This window comes from Mauremys mutica, chromosome 8 (assembly GCF_020497125.1).
Source record: "Mauremys mutica isolate MM-2020 ecotype Southern chromosome 8, ASM2049712v1, whole genome shotgun sequence".
Taxonomy (NCBI): Eukaryota; Metazoa; Chordata; order Testudines; family Geoemydidae; genus Mauremys; species Mauremys mutica.
Window position 1 is genome coordinate 81,374,762 of NC_059079.1, and position 14,510 is coordinate 81,389,271.

At 37.5% G+C, this 14,510-nt stretch overlaps 1 protein-coding gene across 1 annotated transcript in view; it reads left to right on the forward strand.

Annotated features, from left to right (window-relative positions):
• The window catches only part of SLIT3 (slit guidance ligand 3), a 768,837-nt gene that overhangs the window by 88,533 nt on the left and 665,794 nt on the right, over positions 1-14,510 (forward strand). The window lies entirely within an intron of this gene.

Sequence of the window (14,510 nt, forward strand, 5' to 3'; positions counted from 1 at the left end):
AACAAAACAAAACAAAACCCCACAAGCGAATCAGAAGAGAAGTTACATGGTCAACCTCTTTTAAAGTTTGGCTATCTAGATTTATAGGAGGCTGGTTAGTAAGATTTATGATCTGGCTAGTGAAATTGTAAAGTTACTACAGGGTGAATGAAAAGTTGCTACATTGATGTGGGGTTTTGATAATTGTGTTTTAATACCTCTTTATGCAATCAAACTATCCATTTAGGCAATGTAATAAATTTTCTTCCTGTGGAAATGTGAAACATATGGCGATGGTGAAGCTAAATTTAGGAACCAATTCACTATTTTAAAAAATAGACTCTTTGTCCAAGTTTTAAAGTGAAAGAATTGCATAATGTTCAGCCAGGAGCAGTCCTGATACCATTGTGGAGACCTATTTTCATATATTAAACTCCTTCGTGTTGTCAGAATTTCATTGTGAAGAACTTCGTGTGTAACTCTTGGAGCTTCTGATCAGCAGCACGGTTCTGGAGACACAACCTCATAAGCCATACCTGTCGTTTACTTTCAAAATCTACCTATAGACTCTCAAGTACCACTGTGACACACCTGCTCTTGGAATATGTTAGCCTTGCCACAGCTTTTAACTGTCCTGGAAATATTCACTGAGTGGACTTTCTAGGACTGAGTGGTATTTGATTGAGTTTTCTAAGATCCTTAGTGCAAGTTTATGTAATTTCCACATGTTGAAACTGCTCTTTAGTCAAAACTGCACACGGCTATATACCTTGTTGATAGGGTAGTTGGCCTCAACCACACCCCATTTAAACCATTCTTCTAAAATGTTTGGGTTGTTTTGTTTTATAGGCAAGTGCCAGCACTCATTAAAGTAAAATTATGCAAAGCTAATCTGTATGTAATAACATAATCTCTGTTATTTAAGAAGCAGTAGGTTTCCTCTTCCACAGGTAGCTATCAGACTCTCTGTGATTATCAATAGGTTTAAAGCAGCTTCTGCAGTTCAGCATGTTGATACACAAGTACAGTGATCATATCCCGATTTGATAATGCACACGACCTCCGTCCATTATGCATTTAAATTCCTACAGCAAAACAACAGTATAGTATAATAATCTAGTTTAGTATTTCCGTAATCTCAGGTAGCAGTTATCCACAGCATCTATGGAAAGACTTTATATATGCCAGTACAAATCTCCATGTACCACTCCTATGAAGATATGCCTTACTATAAGGTGGTGCAACTAATCAAAGTGCAAGTAGTCAGGTATTTTGGTATGAAATATATTCAGAAGTATGTTCCTTTGATTATTCAGATAATCAAGCTGTTTACCGTCCTTGAAAACTAGGGTAATAGATGTGCTTTTATAAAGCTTGTGGGGTAATTATCTAAGAGGTCTAGTTGAGTATGAATTTGACACTTCTATAGTGATTCGCCTTGGAATGTTGTATAAATGTTAGTGAATAAGGAGTCTCATCAGTCCAGTGAGGTATGCAGGTGTGATCCCAGGGTCTCAGTCACTGGTAGTAGTTGGGATCTATCCTCTCAAACTGTGCTTAGCCAGAAAGCAGTCTTTTCTCTTAAAGGTACAAGCATTAAATTGAAATAATGTTTAAAGTGAAACATGTACCCTAGATACAGTAACAATTTATCATTATTGCTGCTTTCAAAAGTAATAGGCCAGTTTTGCTACACGTTTCAGTGGTGCAGGAATAACCAGAGCAGCAACCTAACCATTGGGATGAATGTGGATGAAAGATTTTTTTATTATTATTTTTTTTTACCCTTTTTGTACTTAAGGAAACGGGACAGATGACATTAGTATCTGATTTTTGCACAACTGCTCTGAATCTACCCACAGTAAAATTCAGAGGTGCTTTTTCTTACTTTCCTGCAGTGAGCTAAATTCACTGGAGTCCAGCAAAATTAATCAATTTCACTTGCAATAGGTCTCTGGGTAAAACACTTAAATGAAGGGGGCATGGGTCTGACATTCTTTTTCAGTGGCTGGCATGAACGTACAAGAAAAGAGAACAATTAAGACAGCAAGGAAGGGGAATACCAGAAGTGAGGCAAAAGTGAAGAGGGAATAGGAGCAGGGCTGGTGTGATGTGATGTTCGTCCATCGTTTTCGAAGAAGACCTTAACATCTATCAGGTTGTGAGCTGTCCACAGTGCGTCCGCAAATGGCTGGTAAGGCCAATACGGGCACGGAATGTTCTGCCACATGTCGGGCAGACATGCGTGGGCACCACTGTTACAACATTTGCAGCTCTGGCTTTACGGAGTGCTCGCTTCTCTTGTGCTAGTGTTATCCTTCTAACCACTAGGCGAACTAGGCAGCCGGCTAAGACACCAAGATTTAGGGGTGGCAAAAAGCGGTGCCCCCAATTTTTTTTTTTTACACTATTGCTGGAAAGCGAATGAATAAAGAAAAGAGAAACGTCGTTGAACTTGCATTTTAACTTATCGTTCTTCTCTCGTACATTACAGCTATAGCCTACGCCAGCTCTGCATTGCAGGCACAAGTGTACTGCTACGGTACAGAGTGGCAATGATGTCATTTTTCTCGTCATGCGCAGCCATTACCTGTTCTGACAGGCTGTTTAGAATGCTAAGTTTACTAGTTTTCGGAGGTTGTCGACTGAGGCTAACTACATTTGTTGAGTTGTTTCAGATCTAAGACTCTGGCAATTGCTGCTGCATCATTTTGCTAATACTTTGTGTCAGTTGTGGGTGTATGTTAAGTATTTGAGTGTATATATGTTTATCATGTGCGAATATGCATGGGTAGGTTGTTGAAATTTGTCATATTGATATTGTCAGTTGTTGTATGACAGAGTATCCACCATTCTAATTTTATAAATTTTATTAATAACAATAATTGGATATTCTAAAAGTAGAATAAAATGTAGTAGATTTTGATATGAAAGAAGGAAGGAAGGAAGTATACATGAAGAATGCCACATTATGCAGTATTCATTTTTGAAAGTTTATAATAAGCGATGCTCCAGGGGGAGAGGGAGCGGGGAGGGGGAAGGGGGGCTCAAGGTGGAAGTTTCACCTAGGGTGCAAAATATCCTTGCACCGGCCCTGATAGGAGTAAGAGTGACAAGACTTCAATGGAGCTCAGACAAAATGAGAAGAAAATAAAAGGAGATGGAAGAAAAAGGGAAAGATGATAATACTGGTTCAGTTTTCTATTTATCTTTTTAGTTATGCACAGTACTCAAACATGTACTGTGTGGGCTGCCACAGTTTGACACAGGTTAGCCCAGTGGACTACCAAATCACTTTGCTCATCCTCTTAGTAGAAGTTAGAACATAGACAACCTGCTAGATTTGTGACCAAGTAAGTTACTAGTTCAGCTCACCATAATCAATCCATGCCTGTAACTCTAATTTACATAACAGTAGGGCTAAGATGTCTGTAGCATATAAGGTTGCAGAGCTTCTGTTTAAATATACAAACCACACACATTCATGAAAGCCCAATCATTGTGTATCAGCTGCTTATTTCAAACACACACAGACACAAAGCAGGTTTTTGGACCCTAAGAAAAACTTTACCGAAAAAATACAAAAAAACCAGCCGGGTGATAACTCCATGAGAGTTGGCAATTTGATCTTATTTATTAACACTGGTGTTGGTAGCAACTGCGATTGATGGCGGGTGTCACAAGATGGTCCAATCTGGTGAACACTTGGGCATACCTCTTATAACCCTGGGTAGTTCGACAGATACTTGAAAGTGTTTGTTTTCAGAATTGGTCACAGAGGTTGTAAAATAAATTTAAATTACTTTTGTTCCACAAATCATGACTGCCTGGAACTGTTCCTGTGTGAGTTGAAATGTTGCCTGTTAGTTTCCTGTAGGACTAAAGTTGTGTGTGTTTATATTTTTTTATTTCAGCAGAACCTCTTCTCGTTTTGTTTGAGCTATAGGAAACTTAGAGGGCAGAGGGAAGTGCAAATTCTTTCCAGTGTTGATATGCATATTAAAGACTGCATATTAAAGCAAACATGTCTGAAGTAGCAGACTTCAGAGCTGGAACAGATGCATACCTCTGCCATACCCTTTACTTTGCTTGGCTTGGTGGGAGAAAACTGGTGATGATTTTAAAAGTTCATTCACCATGTGTTGGGATGCATATTGGCAAACCAGAAGCTGTTTACCTGCAGTAATCAATAACCTCATCCTTCAGAGGAGCTGAGAAATAATTCCAGGTCTTGAGAACTATTACTCCTTCCTTTCTGGCCATTTTTTTTCTATTAACTCATGCATATTTAGACAGACCTTACCGGCTATTATGGACTAATTGTAGGAAAGCAGTTACATCAATGAATTTAACACTTGCAACTGCTTTTAAAAAATAGTGTTTCTGCTAAATACTTGAGCTTTCATGGGTGAATACCCACTTCTTCGGATGCAAGTCTTGCATCCGAAGAAGTGGGTATTCACCCACGAAAGCTCATGCTGCAAAACGTCTGTTAGTCTATAAGGTGCCACAGGATTCTTTGCTGCTTTTACAGAACCAGACTAACACGGCTACCCCTCTGATGCTAAATACTTGGACCCTTAAATTTCTTCCTCCGAAATAAAGGAAGTATGGGCACCATTTTTTTTATACAAATGATGACAATAAAGCCTGAATAAATGCCTTGTCTGTGGCCCCTCCTTTACTGCAGATGACAGATGAAATATCTAATAATCTGGTGCTTTCTTCTAGCTCTACAATTCTCAGATTGGAAAGAATGTAATTAACACTTATCTCAAACCACATTTCACCTCTAAAAAATCAAAGGTCATTAAACTTCAGCTCCAGGGAAATTTCAGGCTACTTTTCAAGCTGGGCTCTATGCTTCATTACCAATCAGATGCTTGCAACTTTTCGTAAGTTTAATAAGATGTACTTATTTTTTTTAGTGAAAGATAGAGTACACAGCTTTCCAATTAGTCTAAGAGAGGTCTTTCCCAGTCTTTAAAACAGCTTTTGTGTTATGTGAAGACTATTTAAAAATAAATAACCCTTCCCCACTAATTCTTTTATGGTGTTATAAAACTTCAGAGGCAAATAACGTTTGAGCTTTGATCTAATGACAAGATTCATTTTGGATCCTAGAAATCTGTAAGATATTTTTGGTTTTTGAGAGCTTCTTTTTACTGTTGACCTTAGCCTGATGTAATCATGTGCTGACTGAACACTCACAGCTCCCATTGACTTCAGCTGGAGTTTGGGGTACTAGCACTTCTGAAAATCAGACCTAATATATGTAGCCCACAAGTAGGCAGTACCTGATGTTGTGTTTGGTGGGCCCCCGTTTCCATGTGATGTTGCTTACTTTCTGTAAGAATATTCATGCACAGTGAAATACCTGTTTCAACACACATTATACATTGTCATTTTTGATGTGATGAGCAGAATTTTTTGTTCAAGAAGTTACACATTTTGATCAGCACGACAGATTTAGCTTTGTCTTGTACACATAGATATTCTGTAATACTTTGTTAATTTCAATTAATATTTAGTTAGCTATTCTTATTTCTCTTCCAGCTTTACTGGTGAAATATTCATTCTCAATCTATAGTTGTTTACCATTCTTTCCAGATCCAGCATATTTCTTGGATTAATGTTTGTATTCAACAGGAAGAGTTCAAGTCTAAAACGTGAAACTTAAATTCAGTGAAAAAAGCTATTTCATGTATGTATATAAAATTTTAACATTGATTTTCAATTACTTATTGCATGGAAGGAAGAGCTTTAGACTCTTCTTATTTAGATCCCTCCTCAAAAGCAAGTGCATCTGAGGTGATGAGCATTGTTTAATGTGCAAACTTGCTTTGGTTACTTTTTTTTCCCAAATATTAGTTAATAATTAAAACATTGCACACAGTTTTTCTTCTGTCCTGTGCTAGAAGCTATATCATAAAGTGGTGTCTTCTTCCTCTTCTAGATCATTGTCTCAACGAATCTCACTGTGCAGTTCTCCTTGAGTTGCTTTTCATCTATTTTTAGACTGTAAAACCATCAGGTAAAGGAACTTGGCTTGCTATTTACCTTGAAATGCCGTGCTCAGTCTTGGCACTAATAAGTAATTAATGTAAAATGAAGAACCAGTCATTAGCTGATAAGCTTTCTAAAATGAGCAGGTAGTCCTAGATGCCCTCTACAAGGTGCAATGGTAGAGAACAAACTATGATTTTACAGTACCTCAGAATTAGAATATGCTTGTAATTTTTATGATTTTTCACAGGCTTCTTTGTCACATCTGGTTGACATTACTACAGGAATATATAGAGTAATAAACTTTCAAGTGGAATGTGAAACATCCCACAAAATGAGTTTCTCATAGACTGGGGCATAAACCATATGGAGCCTTTTGCTTTGGAAGGTGGGGCTTTGGAACTTATGGATTTAATATTTGCTTTATCTTAGAAGATAAGAGTTTTAAGGTAATGCTCATGATAAATGGTCCCATGATCAGCTGCACAGGTGTGCATAATTTTCATTCTTCTGTTGTCTTGATTGCCTAGGTCTTAATTTAAACCTTGTCTCCCAACTAATTTCATATCTAACATAAATACCTTTATTGGAATCACTGGTAAAGTTAATGGTCAAATTCCTTGGATCGGTGCATAGGTATGTAGGGGGAGGACACCTTACTAAATCCAGAAGTCAAAGTAATTGAGGTGGCAACCAGACAAATCCAGAGGTTGAGCCTATCAGTAGTTAACAAATGGATAACAAAAATAATGTTAAACTTAAAAATATGTTGCAAACTGAGGTGTGCATATGCAAAAAACAAACACAAAAGCCTATTTAACCACTATAAAAACAAGCTTTAATTTGTAATTATATTAATTTTTTTTTAACATGAGAAGCCAGAACCTAAATTCCATCAGTTTTTAAAAAAGCCTTTTTTGTGGGTTGCATGTAAGAGGATAGTTTCTACACTCAGTATGCATTGGTGACTTCTGGAGATGGTCATGGGACTTACGTTTTTGTACGAAGAACACAACATAAACATATTCAATTGTGTAGCATTTTAAATGACCAAGGCCAACCCAAAGCACTGGAAGTAATATGCCTTAGAAGAAAACTATTTTTAAAAAGCTAACCTGAATGAGATCGAATGATTATTTAGACTTCTGAATTCACAATTGATTGCTAACAGAGTGTCTGTTAGGTTCTGTCACCCATATTAGCTTGCCAGTTCACAAAGCCAGCGAGGTTCTGAAAAATGGATGAACCAGATTAGATAAGATTGAGAAGGTCTGGAATATATGAAGACAGCAGATTGCCAACAGCCTTGGGGCATGTCTACACTACACTCAAACACCCATCGCTGGCCTGGGTCAGCTGATGGGCTTGCAGGGTTCAGTCTGCTGGGCTAATAAATTGCAGTGTAGACATTTGGGCTTGGGCTTGGGCTTGGGCTTGGGCTGGAGCCTGGGCTCAGGGACTCCGCGAAGGGAGAGGGTTCCAAAACCCAGGTTTTAGCCTGAGTCCAAATGTCACTGCAACTTTATAGCCCCACAGCCTGAGCCCTGTGAGCCTGAATCAGCTGACCTGGGCCAGCCACTGGTGTGTTATTACAGTGTAGACATAACCTTAAAATACAGAGATCTTGACATTTTAAAATGCAGCCTGGTAGCAGAGAGATTCTGTAATTGTGAAATACATTGGTCCAGACAAAACTTATTAAAATCAAAGGGTTGTAAAGCATTGCAAGTAATCGAGCACCAACATTTTGTCATTTCCACTTGTAAATTGTACTTGTGTAGAGAGAAGACATGCAGGTAAATCACATCAGTTGGAAAATTAATACTGTAAATCCAGTTCCTTTGTGTTTGAAAAGAGAGACCAGATCTAATTTTAATACAAAAAGTTGTCAGATACTAATGGGTAGAGGTTACTGAATATAACATCATATAGTCTGTAACATGCTCCAAATATTTTTAGCTAAAGGGAATTTGCCAACCAAGTTGGTCTGTGGGGTGAACACTTCAGTTTCTTAGTAAAATCATTAGAACGGTTTGTAGGTAATAATTCACAATAATTGGTGAAATAAAGCAGGTAAGAACTTTTTGTAACAGTAATTAATAAAACCATTGGTCTGAGAATACTATTCTCATATCTATGGTTAATAAGGCCTTAGTTTTTTCTGAATGGGACACCTGTTTTGCTGTTGCCCAGGAATGTGTGTATTGAATGTAGTATATCTAGTAAATTCAGTTTATTTGCATTGTAGCAGGCTACAATATCCATTTTGGGCTATGAAAGTCCTCTCCCAGTATAAGAAAATAGGTTTTGTTCAGAATATATGTGCTGTTTCCTTTCCTGTTGAATCAAGGCCTTAGAGCTTCAGTCATTAACATCATATGTTATTTACAAGGCATATTGTCCTTTCCCCTTCCTCCCCCGCAACAAGCAAGCCGCTCCAACTGTAAATCACCCAACTGTAAACTAATGCATTCCATTGAGGTTTCACTGTGGTAGCAATAATAGTTGGTACTTATATTATGCTTTCCATTCGAAGAGCACCATACAAACATTAATTAGCCCGCAAAATAGATGTGAAGGCAGGAGAAGAGCACTATCTCCATTTTTTTTGTAGAGGGGGAAGAAAACAGAAGATGAATATTGGACTAAGACACACAGTTAATTGCAAAAATGAGATTAGAGCCTGTGCTGTTCCTCTGTGTTATTATGTGGAAGGGGTGAGAGAAATTAAACTGGCACCAATCCCACCCAAGAAACGATGCTTTTATAACAATGAGGGGAACCTTACAGCCTTCATTCACTTATACTAATTTATTCCAGCTTTGGTTGTAATTCAGATCGGTGTTAGTATTTATCTTGTTGATATTTATCATTAAAAGTGATGACAGTGTTTAATAATACAATAATTTTTCTTTCATACAAATTGTAAAGTGAGAACTTGCCAAGAATATAATAGATTATTCCAGTGTGGGGAAAACTGACTTCACCTTCCAATCAAAATTCCCCAGTGTTCTGAATGCTGTTCAGAATGCCCTTCAACAAATGATGTTGTGGAAGCCAGGATGATAGATGGCTGGGAGCTGTTTGACTATTATGTATGAATTTAACACCTCTTTAAATAAAAAAAAGTCTTCAGAGCTTTGCAAACATTAAATACAATTTGTAACAGGTCTGTGAAGCTTTTACAAAAGGGAAAGAGACAAAAGTTTAACTCTGAAAATTCTCCCATCCAAAAGAAATGTCTGCTTTTTTATTATGAGGTTGTTTGCTTACTCTGTATAAAGTTATTAGGAAATGGAAACAATATCCTCTAAGATTATAAATTGAGTTTGTGCGCTGTATTACAGATCTCCTCTATTAAGTGTCTAGTCTAGGATGAGGTAAGCAGCACATTAATGCTAGCTAATACAGGCATAATGCATAGCAGGGTATAAAAAGACTTGAACAAGTGAGCATATGTGATTAGACTTGTTAATATGTCAAGGAAAAACTGAGAAGCTTGGATTTCTTTTTGACCTTCCTTAACCTCCATTTTCTCTATTTTCCTTGTCCACACATAAAAATTAGACCTAAACATATAGTAAGTATTTTCTGAAGACCTTTCAGAAATACTCTTTTTGGAGTGTTCCTGGTCTTGAGCCTGCAAAAGGCATGCACTACTACATTAAAAGGACCCGAAAATAAGAGTTGATAATGGAAATGGTGACAAAGCCTGATGATTGTGATCACAAATGTGTGATCTGTTGCGGGTCCAGAAACTTCAGCAAAATCATGTTGATGAATTTACAACAGGTACTTAGAAGGTCAAGCCGACTGTTTAACTGTCATAGTCTGACTTTTTATTGAATGTATATGTTTTAATCTTCAGAATTTCTTTTCCTTCTGGTGAACTTGATTGTGTATCCAGTGTGAAGATCTAAGTGTGTTATCGATTCATTATTCTTAGATAAGTAATTTTCAACAGCATTAACTGGATTTACACTCTGTTTGTTTATTGAATGGACAGTGTATCACGCAAAGGTGTGAAAACTGGAGTTAGCGTCCAGATTCAATGTGCCAAATTCTTCACAGGTGCACTTTAAGGTAGAAATTTGGCCCAGTGGGTGAGCTTCTTTTGGTAGGAGTCCACATAAGTGTAATGTGGATTGGATTTTGCCTATGGCTGATACAGTACCCGATGGGTTAACTGTAGCCAGGATACTTCTGAGGACATTTATGGATTACCAAAAATTGACTTTAAAAGAGACAATATCTAGAACTACAGCCCTTAAGTTCCCAATTCCACCTTCATACTTATGAAACTTTAAGAATGAAATCATTTCTGACCTAATCCGGAGGCTTTTAGCTAATGAGCATCAGGAGAAGCTGTGTTCAGAAGAAGCAACCAGTTCATAAATTCTCTTAATGTCCTCATTTCTTTCTCACTAGATAGAGAGTAGATAGAAAAATAGAGATCTCACTCTTGACTTAAAGCTCCAATATCATTTCATGTTAGAGCCCGGCCTTTACAATTCAGCTGTTCAATAAGCTTGAATTTCTGGGCATTACCATGACAAAATAGTATGGGCCATAATGGAGTGTTGCTATGGTATTTTCCAGATCCAGTAATTGTAGTTTTAGTGTATACAGATCACAGCAGGTCTGTTCAGAAGACAGTAAATAATTACAATAAATGTTTGCTGGTCTCTAGGGAGCACTTCTGGTTTGAAAAGATGTTCGTTAGGTCAAAGGCACATATTGGAGATTGCTGGGTGACATCTATTCTGTTTATCAAGCTGGAGCCATTTTATTGCTTGCTTTTTTTGCTCTAGTGGTAAATAGCATATTTAGCAATATTATGTCTGGAAATGAAGTGACCTTAACTGCAGAGTCTAATTGTGACTCTGTTCACTGTTCTTCCCCAGTGCAGGCAGAGGGCACAGTTTATTTAATTTAATTATGAATGATTCATATTTTCTGCACCCGTTAGTAGAAAATGAAAAAGGCAGTGTCAGAAAATAAGTAATTGATTCTCCATCCTAGATTCCAGTCTCTCACTTGTGTGAAGTTAGTTATTTAAAACTACTTTGTGCAGATGTCTTGGTTTCCTGAATGGTAGAGGTAGAGGGAATCTGTGGAGAGGGTGGTACTTTGAGACCTTGCTTGTGGTTTCAGGGCCATGTGTCATGTAAGGGGTGTCTATTGTTAGGTTCTCTACTGATTGGGTCATCCAACTGTGTAAACATTGAAAGCTGTTTGTGGCAAAGGACTGTTCATTTCCAGAAGAAATATCTCACACCAATAAATGATGCTAGACAGCACTTTGTTGATGTAAGTCAAGAGTGTTCTTCCATTCTTCCATTACAGCTGCAAAACAGGACTTTTGTAGGTTCGTTATTTTTGAATACAATGAAAACCAGTGTGAATATTTTAGAGAGGCAGCATGTTTTTTGGGTTGGCGTTTGGTATTGGGGTCCAATATTTGTAATCCTAATATATGATTGACTCGCTCTATAGCTTTGGGCATGTTACTCTGTCTCTTGGTTTTCCCATATGTAAAAAAGGATACCATAGATATATTCAAATTCTCAAAACACTCTAGTATGATAGTATACAGTGCCAGGTCATATCTGTATGGCTTCAAATAAGAGAGGTTGCTTTCTTATTATCCTCAGTTTAAGCAGAAATTTCTCAGTTAAAAACATCAGAGCCCCTAACTAATGTGCTGGACAACTAGCCCTGCTGTTGAAGGACTGCAGGCTAAGTAGGCTTAGGGTGGTGTGTTTTTTTTGTTTTGTTTTGTTTTTTTTCACTTTAGTATCTCAACATGGGTGGTTCTCCTTCAGTTCCTGTGGTAGAAATGGCCAAATGCCAAAAAACTCAATGCTCAATAACTCTCCTCCCACTTATACATCAACTCCCATCAAGTTATTCCTATCCCCGAAATGTACATACATACAAACTGCTTGGAAAATGCTGTGCCTGGCCTGGATCAACAAATTTAGGCTGTTTGGACCAAGATTGAGGAGTTGTGGATGCTGATTAGAAAATAATCTGGCAGAAGTATTCTTTGCTGTAAATTTGACCACATTCTAAATAATGGCATATGAATGTACTTTTGAGGAGATAAAGTATAAAGGCTAAATAGTGCAATGCAGTACACACTCTTCATCTCTATTTGCAATGTGTACATTCCCTCTTGCAGAATAAGCAAAGAATGTAAACCTTTTCTCTTCGGTCTTATATGCAAAGCTGACATTCAGAATCCTTAATTTTCCAAATGTTTTACACAAACTCTAGGAAGGCTTCCAAAACGAAAAATAACATCATAGAGTTCTATGCAGTGTTCAAACATGAACTAAACTAAAATAATGGACTCCTGGGACTTCCGTGCAGGTGTATCCGTGCACCCATATGGACCCCCAGTGAAGTCAGTGCACTTCCACATGGGCACAAAGGTCTGCTCACTCAGAACCCATTGTAGGATTTTGGTCCTCTAACCTCTCAACTGGTAATTTTCAGAAATATATACATTTAAAATACACTGATACTTAAAAGAAAAAAAGGCTATTATTTGATACGTTACTTGTTATTACATGATGTTGAAAACAAACACTATGTCCAGATCATCTCAGTTGAGATTGAAGTGGCTAATTTTGCTGAGGTAATATGATGGTTGGGTCGCTAAATCTGTGAAGAATCACTTGCTTAAAATATAGAATCTTTCACATCAGTAAAAAGTGAGAGAGAAAAGTGACATCTTTATAAACAGATCTAATTAGCTAGGCTTAGGATACCAAGATTCTTCTTGACAGTCTTTAAAGAGCAAAAACAGTAGAACTGATGTTGAACAAACGTAGGATTAATGGAAATTAGAGTTATGTAAAATCTGCAAATAAAGTATATGTGTTGACTGGATGTATCAGTGGAGAACTAACTAGCAGGCTTCACAGAAATGACAGGTACTATCAACATTATAGAGCTAAGTATTAAAAGAGAAACTTTACCAACTGCTAAGAAAGGCAAACAACTGTGCCTCTTAATCAAGTGGTTGTGGATTATGGGCCTTTTGTAGCAGGTCAGCTTCCACTAATAGACAGAAATTAATATCATGGAGTGGATTATGGTGTAATTTTGTTTTACACTGTTTGCATATTCTTATATACAACATGTTTAATTTATGCTTAAACCAACCAAGGTAGACCCAGCCATACACAGGTCATGTTCAGCAGCCATCAAGAAAAAGCTGTTTTCACCACTATTGCTCTGTCTCATACGGTCCTCTCAAATAAAGCTTCCCGTCTTGGCTGACCTATCACACTCCAGTCTGGAAACAGAGCAGTAACAGCAGCAGATTTATCACATTGCTCTCTGCTGACCTATTATTGCTCAGCAGATTCATCATGCTATTTTATAAAACAATAAAGAGGAAAAACTAAGTGTGTCAGCCAGTCATGCAGCTTGTTTCCAGTTCTGAATTCCTTCTCACTAGCAGCTTTAGCTTGGGACTATAGGTTAGTGAGTCAACCAGGCCACTCAATGAAAATGTTAGGCAATGGTTTAGCACCTAAATGGCTAAAGAGTGTGTATTGTGGCCCAGATTACTGTTTAGGATATTTATATTTAATTTGGAAAACTAATTTCAGCGTTCAGTTACAGAATCGACACCAGTATTTTCTTAAATTGCTCTTTTGTATCTTATTTTGGCTGCTTTACTTACAAGAAGATTTACATATCTTCATGTCATTTTCCGATGAAAAGACGTAGATCTCTCATTTGTAACTCAACAATACCAAACTCATTGGAACAAGTTCTCCAGAGAGGTGGTGTCATTCTGTTTCTCTATTGTACACATTTATTGGCTGGCTACCTAAAACCAATTAGCAAGCCTCAATTTAGAGTACTAAATTGATATGCTAATTAAGGTAGTTTTCTAACTGTAAGCCATGATTACCTATCTCAACATGGGAAATGTCACTGACAGTGCCTTTTTGTAGATATAATTTGATGACTATTTGTTGGAAAGCACTTCATTAGGCAGTTTTTATATTGCGTTTCATACTAGATAACTGAAAAGATAAAATAACAAGGTTAACAAAAAAATCTGTGGTGCTTATTTATGGGGGCTGGTTTACTTGATTTTAGTATAAATTACTTCTGCTTAAAGCTTTCAGTTCATTCCAGTGATACACGAATAGCTTGAAGCATCCCAAATTCTCCGCATGTGATGAGACAACTAATATGCCACAATTAATACATGACAGAAGCATCTGTCACACTGTCTGGAGTGGCTCACGACTGTGAGTTGCCTACCTCAGGGCAGACTGTCAGAAAACAAGGCAGACACCCCAAACTGGTGGTGTTTTCTATTATTAGATTTCACCAAATGAGTAACAAATGTGAAGTCCTGGATCACTATAGCAGTCTTACCGTGGAGTCACAGACAGTCCCCTTAGACTCTCCAGTCTATCCTGCCACCCAGATAAACTGGACTTTGTGATAAAATGGTTCCTTACACCAAAAATCACATCACATTTAGGTTGCGT